The 9,512-nt window shown below is 33.4% G+C and overlaps 1 long non-coding RNA gene and 1 other non-coding gene across 2 annotated transcripts; one reads left to right on the forward strand and one right to left on the reverse strand.

Moving 5' to 3' along the window:
• Nucleotides 1-2,794: 2,794 nt before the first annotated feature.
• LOC128282828 (U1 spliceosomal RNA) lies at nt 2,795-2,954 on the forward strand. The gene has a single exon (XR_008273182.1). It is a non-coding gene; the product is annotated as a U1 spliceosomal RNA (small nuclear RNA).
• An 853-nt stretch (nt 2,955-3,807) lies between these two features.
• LOC108489004 (uncharacterized) lies at nt 3,808-4,693 on the reverse strand. Its single transcript, XR_001871865.2, has 2 exons — nt 4,348-4,693; nt 3,808-4,102 (listed from the first exon to the last, which is right to left on the reverse strand). It is a non-coding gene; the product is annotated as an uncharacterized LOC108489004 (long non-coding RNA).
• Between the last annotated feature and the right edge of the window lie 4,819 nt (nt 4,694-9,512).

Below are 9,512 nucleotides of genomic sequence, written 5' to 3' on the forward strand. Positions count from 1 at the left end.
AAAATGAGCTTGAGTTAGTCTTTTGCAAATATGGCCGAGTTTGGGCAAAATTTAAACCCCATGTTTAGGGTTGTGCCAAGCTTGGGCAAACATAAATTATATTAGTATCATGCTTACACCTGACCCGACTCGACCCACAAGCACATCTAGCAAAGAACCATGGAAATGAAAATATTTCCATTAAAACAGTCTGGACAATAGCAGTGGCTCAACTCTGAAAATTCACCAAAAAATTATAGAAATTTAGTTAGAGGTTCAATTAAATATGAAATTAAAGCTTATTGAGTTTAATTTTGTATGGAATAAACGGTGTAAGCAATTGAATTGTAGATTTTGAGATATATTAGTTTTTGTGGGATAAGGTTAGAATGAATTCGGGTTCCCTTATTCTAACTTTGAAAAATCATCAAAAATTTTACAAAACTTATTAGGGAATTAAATTTATATGTTTAAATTTTTAACAAGTCTATTTTAAGAGAATCAAACATAAACATTATCTAACCCCGTAGATAATTGATTTTTAGTAAAGAAAGGTCGAAACTATCAAGTAGCAAAACAGGGGCAAATTTGAAGAATTTATTGTATTGATTGACTAAAGTATAAATTTTGAAATTTTTATGGTAAAAGATAAATGAGTCCAATTTCAAAAATATCAAGCATATTTTAATTTGAATTATGTAACTCAAAATATAATTAATTTAGTGACTACACATGTGGACAACTTTGATATGAACACATAAGTAAATAGTGGAATTATAGTTAATGTTACATATAAGCATATTATACTAAAAACTAAATATTCTAATATATATACATAAATATGTGGAATGGAGAAGAGGAGGAGGCAAAATAATAAGAGAGTTATAATGTTAAGAAATTGTTGTAAACAATAGATTTGCTGTAAACAATAGATTTGCTAACACATAGAGGAACTTAAAATATACTGTTGAAGTATTAAGGCTACGTTCTTCTCCCCGTTTTTAATGAGTTTTTGCTCAAAAAAGCACTTCTTGGCTAAAAGCATTATAGAACAAACACTAGTGTAAAAAGAATTTTAACTTTAAAAAAGTGCTTTTGCACAAATGGAGAAGCAGAATTTTTTGGCTTTTCTCAGCCAAAAGTGCTTCTTTGGCTTGTATTTACTATTTTAACTTGTTAGCTTTTTCTATACGTTAGAATATTTTTTTTCCCTTTACTCTTTCTTCTCTGAACTTTACTCTTAGAAATATTTTTCTATCGTTAGAATATTTAATTATTGTATTTAAATATTTCAATATAGTTTATATATTCTAATTAAATTTAATAATTAATTAATATTAATTACTTAGAAATATTTAAAATTAATATTATATATTAAAATATTAACAATAAGTTATAATAAAGTATTTTTTATATTTTTACTAAAATATCATGATATTAACTAATTTGAACATTATTTAAATACATATTTATTACTTTATAATATCATGTCTAAAATAGACATTTTACTTTTTAAAAGCATTTTTTTACAGCAATACCAAACACTTAAATTTTTCAAAAGCACTTTTCCACAGCACTTTTCAAAAGCATTGCCAAACTGGCCCTAAGTGAGTGAGTGTTTCAAAATGAATTAAGGAAGTTTAATTGATGAATTGACCGATAAATGTTAGCAATAGGTTGGTATGTGAAAAAAGTAAAACAATTTTTGCTGGTACAAGTCCTCAAAAGGACTTATTCGTAAAACTTTGGTAATTGTGTTAACTCTATAAATTTTGGTACAAAAGGTTTGCACATAGAGTTCATCAATTAAGAAAATATCATATATATTTAAGAAATGAGTTGTTGGATAATGATCTTGGATAGCAATCTTGGATAACAAACTGTATATTTTGAACATATTGGGCTAATTTGAAATGACTTAGAGAAGTTGGGGAATAAATGTGTAAATTTTTCCATAATAAATTTCTCTTATTTTCAAACATCAAATCAGGATTTGATATCGATACCAAGAGTAAAATACCAATACTTTAAGGAAAGTAACGATACTTCAGTCAAAGTATCAGTGCTATAGTAAAGATACTGATACTTCAGTATAAGTATCGATACATGTTGAATTTTGTTTAAATTTTCTGAACTATGTATGTATTGTTCATCCGCTCCTCTTTTCCTTGGTTGAGCACATCCTTGTATAAATTAAACTTTCAAGGAGAAAATGGCCAACTCGTGTCTTATGAATACATTTTTTTATTATGTAGACTTCACTTCAATAATATTTGTTGAATACAGAACAATTACAGTTAAATCAATGTGTTCTATTAAGTACTTTAGTCATGAATCATGACTTACACTAATTAGGATAAGATAGGCTTTCGGTTTTTCTTTCCTTGAAACATAGGTTGGACGATGGATTTATAAATATAGATATTGTTTATGCACTTAATAATCCTAAATGAAATCATAATGTTTCAATCTTAAATTAGTAAATATGAAAATATCACTTACATTCAGGTGTATTATACATAGCAACAATGAGCATGCTTTTTATATTTATTGGTATTTTAAAAATCGATATTTGATATTGAAAAGCATTTAACACATTACTATAAAATTAAGAAGAATATTGACAAAATAAACAATATTATTATAGACAGAAATCGAGATTGGGAAATGTCAATTACTGCTTAGAAGCATTGAAAGGTAAAAATGTTCTAGATCTTTATGCCCCCAATGCAACTTGAATCCCACATTACTAGCATATGGTAAACAAAACATAAGAGGTGGTGTATAAGGAGAGAGGATAGGGCAACATTAAAACATACTTACCTGGACAGGGTCAATGAGTGATCATGAAGACTCATGGCCTAGAGCAGTGACCACCATTGCACTTTGGATGGGTGCTGCTTTAAGGTCTCCCGAGGAGGGAGAGCCTATGTCATAATTTGTGGCAGTGGGGCTTGCGTACGCGCAGCCTCTACCAATTTCAAGTTGTAAAAAGTAATTGGTAACAAAATATAGGACAGAATTCTTTGTTACGTACGGATAAATAGCTTGAAAAGCTCGCGGGAGTGAAAAAGGTGTGAGAGAGAGACAACCTTGTGACCATTCCATGATAGTTGATACCAGCAGGAAAGGGTCAGTTGATACCAGCATGGATCTGTATTCACGCAACCCATACCAATTTTAAGTTAATAAAATAATTGTATGTCAATCGTTGGATTTAATAATGAATATGACATAATTTTCATGAAGCAATCGCCAAGTACGTTTAAAAGCATATTTTTCAAGGAGCTCGCAGAAATAAAAGTGTGGCAAAGTCCATCAGGCACTCTTGTGACCATTTCATGCTAGTTGATTTACAATTTAAAATTAAATAAACGGAAACAAATCTATTAAGATTGGATATGTCAACTAGTAGAACTAAGGTTTTTAAAATACCGAATAAATTTAACATTGTACATTTATTTTGTTCATAAAGTCTAGCTCACCATGTTGTAATCCCATAAAGCCAAGCGTCAAATAAATTATGTCAAATAAATATTAGAATAATTTATGGTAAAAGTCACTTAATATTTAGTGTGTTCCTATTTGATCATTAAACTACAAATTTTTTAATTTCATCAATAACATTTTAATTGATTACATTTTAGTCACTCTTTGTTAGATCCTTAATGAAAATGATGATATAACATTTTAATGAATATAATAACTAAATTAATCCACATCTCTAGTATATGATAAACAAAACATAAGGGTGGGACATATAAAGAGAGCATATTGTAATAGGCTCAATTTGTCTGGGGCCCAATAGCCAAAAATCAAAACAAAACAAAAACCCAAATACTAAAATCCATTAAAACAATCCATTTTACAGCAGTCCATTACAAATAACGGGCCCAATCTAAGCCTAAAATCCAAGATACTAAAACCCCAAGCCCCAAGCCCCAAAAAATACAAAACCCGGTGGCCCAACAATGGAAACAAGCCCAAAAGGGCCCAAAACACAAACAACTTCAGCAAACCCTAGCGCCAACCCCTAGGTGCACCGCAACCCAGCCTTTGTATGGCCTCCACGCACCATCGCACGCCACGTCACCTCCTCCATACGCCACAGCTGGCCTAGTACCTGCAAATTAAACGACAACAGACAGAGATAGAAGAAAATAGCAAAATACGAAAGCAAAAAAAGAACAAAATTTTTATTCGGCTATAAAAGCCACATGAGATTTTTGTATATTTTTGTACAGAGGCATATACGACTATAGCAATCAAAAAGAAAAACAGAAAAGAGATTAAAAGGTGATTCATTTTTCTCTGTTTTTGTTTTAATCACGTGCTTCACAAAAGAAATAAAAAAGGGGAGAGACTCACCTATTTTCCTACGTTCTTGGCCACCATCGGAGTTCTTCTCCGTCGTGAAAACCATAGAAACTCTTTGGAGTTTCGTTTGGGTTTCAAAAGGGGGCATACAAGGGAAACAAAAGGGGGTCGAAAGGCATTCTCACTTTCCTTCTCTTTTCATCTTCGTTTTCAGTTTAAAAAAAAACCCAAATCGGTTTTTTTTTTAAAAAAAGGGTTTTTAAAACATTTTCTACCTTCCGGCGCGGCGGAGCCACCGCGAAAGCTCGCCGGTGTCCTGATGGGATTTCAAAGGAGAGGCTGAGAGAGTTGAGAGAAAAAGAGTTTGGAAAGTTTTTTTTTTAAAAAAAAACGAGGATAGGATGAAATTTTTTTTAAAAAAATTCCTTTTATAAGCTAATGGAACGACGTTGTTTGGGGTTGAGTTTAGTAGCCCCAAAATGGCGTCGTTTAATCGCTAAACCTGCATGTTGACCCGACCCAGGGAGGATCCGTGTGTTTTACAGCTTTAAGGGTTATTTATTCATCCAACCCTTCGGATATTTCACCTGTTTTAATTAGATCCTTTATGCTTTTTTATTTCTTTTGATTTGGCTTGATAATTTTGCTTTCATTATTTTTTAGTCCCTAATGGAACTGTGCGTTTTGGAAGACGGGTGTATTTCCCATCTGGTCCTTCCATATTATTCTCTCGTTTCAATTCGGTCCTGGGGCCATTTAACTTCAATTTATTTTATTTTCTTTTATTTTTTTATTTTTTACAAGCTGTTTTACTTCATTTTTATTTTTTTAATTATTAACCCTTTCTTTCAAATTTGTACTTGTTTTAAATCTCTTCATATATTATTTATTTTGATCCATTTTATTATTACTCGTTTTAAATTTTCTTCCATATATTATTTCTATAAAATTTATATTATTTCATGTCGAATGGTTTCATATAGTTTTAATTTAAATTGTTTTATACTCTATTGGTTTTAAGTTGCTACATATATTGTTGTTGTAAGCCGTTTTCTTCATGTTGGTTATCTTAATTTGTTCCAGTATTATTTCCTTCATTACTTTTCACATTTGTTTCTTATTTCCTTTTATGTTGCCCTTGTGTTTATTTATTTCAATCGTTTATTCCTATGCATTTCAAAATTCAGATTTCATTATTGTCATTATTATTATTCTATTTATTGTTATTATTTTTATGTCATTATTTTATGTTAGTTACTTTCTATATGATTGTTCCTATTGGAAGTTAAGTAGTATATATTACGTGCTTGTTGTGAATTGTTTCTATATTCATGTTCTTGTAATTAGTTAGCGAACCATTTTATTCACACATCACCGTTTTAAATAAAACAAATATGTATTGTTTAAATGTTATACCTATTATTACTCAAAACCAATTTTCCTTTTAAAAAATATATATACTTCACATTTTTGGGATTTTGAGAAATCGCACCCTAACTTATGGGGTTTCGATTTTCTCGTTAAACCTAGATAGCAATTCCTTCAAATTTCAAAATATGAGAATTTTAAATAAAATAACGACAATATTCGATATTTAGAAACTCAAGAAAGTCATGCTCTAACTTACGGGGTTTCAATTTTTCTCATTGGATCTAAACAATCGAATATCCTCTTAAATTAAAACACACAAAATTTAAATAAAAAATAAGGGAAAGCTTATTTTCGAGAGTTCAAATGTCGTGTCCTAACTTACGGAATATGACATTTTATCTCGAGATGAGAAGGCCTTTAATGTTCGTTTCAATTTATTCAAGCATCACTTTTTAAATCAACAATAAATAAAAAAAGGATCTTATTTGAAATTCTTTTCAAGTTTTTAACTTTCGACGTTAAGACATTAATTAATCAATTAGGTACAAATTTTGGGCATTACGAAAGTGCTAATCCTTCCTCATGCATAACCGACTCTCGAACCCAATTTCTCGAATTTCGTAGACCAAAACTAGTGTTTTAGTAAATCAAAACATTTCATTGAAGTGATCAATCATAAGGTGATTCGATCATACCTCATAAAAAAGATTGGTGGGACTCCCGTTTTCAATTTCAAAAAAAAATAAAATGTCGACCCCGTTTTCAAAAAAAATGGTTTTGATAGCTTGGCGACTCCACTGGGGACTAAATATGATAGTCAAGCTGCAAATTGATTATTTTCTACCTTTTTGTGAAAGTTTAAAAATTCGATTTAAAATACAATCCTTTCATTGCATTTCATCCTTTTTTTTTGTAATATATTTGCTTTTTTGGTTCAAGTCTTTAGATATTTTTGCATAAATCGGTCGATTTCACCCTTTTAAGTGGGAGTGAGAAACTATTCCTTCGTGAGGTTTTCACCTTCGTGTAGGATAGTGGATCGCTTTCGGGATACATCCGTACCTATGTCTTCGTGAGATTTTCATCTCCGTGCAGCCATAAGGAAATGTATTTCCCTGAACTGAACTCGGTCTATATAAGCCTATAATGGGTGAGGATCGAGGAATCTGCTGGTTCAGGTACCTTAACTTTAGAGCCGAACCGCATATAGTGAGCCGTAGGAACCCGCCTTAGGTAGAGCTACACGAAACCCTAGTGGTTACCCGAGCAGGTGATTTGTTTATTATTCCTTGCTTGCTTTAAACTGTGTATGAAATACTAACTTGCTTTGTTTTACTTTAATTGTATTTGCATGCCATTTTCATCACAAAAAAAGGTGTCGGTTCACGTTCGATTACTAAATAGAGATCTTTCAATGGAGAACGAATTTCTTGATAAAGTGGAGGATAATGTGGCTATTCGGATATGGTCAGAGAAAACACAATTAGTTAAAGGTGACTGTTTGGCAGAGGGGTACACATCAGAATTATGGGACTTCACCCGTATTAGCGTGACACAAAATGATCTCCGAGAATTGAAAGAGATACGGGTCAATGGGATGATGATATCAAGCAGCTATTTTGCAGTAATTATGGTGATCTGCCCTATCTACTTAACATCAAGGTGGACAAGTACTTGCTTCGAGCTCTGGCTCAATTTTGGAATCCTGCCTATAGTTGTTTTACCTTTGGGAATATGGATTTGGTGCCTACAATAGAGGAGTATATAGCCCTGCTTCGTTGTCCAAAGATTCAAGTTGACAAGGCCTATTCTAGAGCCGCTAATGTCTCGACTTTCATGAAGAAATTAATGAATATCACTGGAATGAGTGAATAGTGGGTCACGACTTGTATCAAGCAAAAAGGAGGACGCAAATGTATTCCCTAGAAAAGCTTGTTAGATCTGATTTTGGCAAACTTAGATGTGAATAAAAGGGTTGATGTTTTTACTCTGAGCATTTACGGGCTGATTGTTTTCCCTATAGCGCTAGGGTATGTAGACGAGGCAGTTTCTGATTTGTTTGACAGACTTGATAAGAGAGTTACGCCGGTTCCCACGATTTTAATCGAAACATTCAGGTCTTTGAATACGTGCCGAAGAGCTGGTGAAGGTCAATTCATAGGATGTTTGTAACTACTACTAGCTTGGTTCTATAGCCATTTCTAGAAGGTAGACAATATGTCATATCGGGTGTTCTCCGAGAATTACTCACCACTAAAGGAAATAGTGGCTACACTAAGAATGGATGACATATTAGAGGAAAGATGGATGGCGATCCTCCAAAGTCTCCAAGAAGATGATGTTGAGTGGAGAGCCCTTGGTTGGTTCTTGACATGATCTTATACCGATGTGGGGATTTTGATTGGGTCCCCCTACTTGAGATTTGGGGAGCCGTAGGATATGCTCCTTTACTCATATTGAGGTAATACAGATTGAGACAGTTCATACCAGTGACCCATGGGCTAGCACAATGCGAGTTTCTGTATAATGAGGATAATTACAAGAAAAAGATACGAGAGATGTCTAACGCTTGGAATCAGACTCGCCGGATGAAGAGATTAGATGTTGGTCTGATAACAACCCTTGAGTATAATGGGTGGTGGAAAAAAAGAATCAATGACAATATTCTCGAGCCAAATCAAGAAGGTGCGCGGTCGATGGAAGAATATCTACAAATGGTCCCATCTGAGTTAGAAATCATAAAGCAAGCCTTTGAGAGAAGGAATACAGAGCTCGGAAAGAAGATAGAGCAACTAGAAGAGGAAAAGATGCATTTGAGGCTAGATGTCGATGTTTAGAAATTGGAGACCGAAAAATGGAGAAAAATAAAGAATAAGGCCGAGGAAGATTTGGATAGCCTAAAAACGAATTACAAGAAGTTGCGCCTATCGATGAGAATCGCGGGGTTGGGAAAAACATCTGAACAATGGCGACACGAGATGCAAGAAGAGAAGGCCAAAGCTGATCAGTGGGAGAGAAAATACCAAGACGCCCAAGGTCAAAAAGAAGCCTTAGAAAAGAGTCTGTCGAAAGCCCAAAACGAGAAGATCGGGTTAAAGGCCAGAATAGCTGAACTAAAAAAATTGCTTGATCAGTATCGTAACTGCAACTCTGCAATGGAGCTGAAGGCGAGCTTGGATAAGATTGAAGAACTAAAAAGAAAGGTCAAAAAACTCGAGATTGCGTTACAAAATAGTGAGCTCAGGGTTGAGCTCCTTGAAGCAAATAATAAGTGGTGTAATGAGCAACTCCGTCGATCTCAAGGTTAAATTAGGGACAAAGACTACATTATGGGTGAGGCTGTGGCTCAATTTGAGAGGTGGGCGACCATCTACAGACTTTAGCAGTTCAAGCAGATGTATTGAGTGTGAAATATGAACTAGAATTAAATCGGGGCTGGGAATTGGCTTGGTTGCTTAGGAAAGTTAAAACTTTGAGCATTAAGGCTAGGCCGTATCTGTAATCCATTTTTATGTAAAAATTTTGTTTTCTAGTAAAGTTGTTCTAAATGGAATTGAATCAGAGTCGATGCCTTTTTCTGCATTTATGCATTTGTATTTCTTCGCATCATATGCATTCATTTTCACAAAAAGACCCTAATTAAAAAAAATCCTTTCAGTAATCTGGAAACTGACAAAAATCTACCAAGTACGCATCCTTACGGTACACGAAGAAAAACTAAAGCGATGGATAAAAGACTAGAAAGGTTGGAACAAATGCAGAAGGAGATGCAAGAACAGATGCAAGCACAAATGCAAGAGCAATTGGCTAAAATCCAACAGGATATGAGGGACCAAATGTTGGAA

The sequence above is a fragment of the Gossypium arboreum genome, chromosome 10 (genome assembly GCF_025698485.1).
Source record: "Gossypium arboreum isolate Shixiya-1 chromosome 10, ASM2569848v2, whole genome shotgun sequence".
Lineage (NCBI taxonomy): Eukaryota > Viridiplantae > Streptophyta > Magnoliopsida > Malvales > Malvaceae > Gossypium > Gossypium arboreum.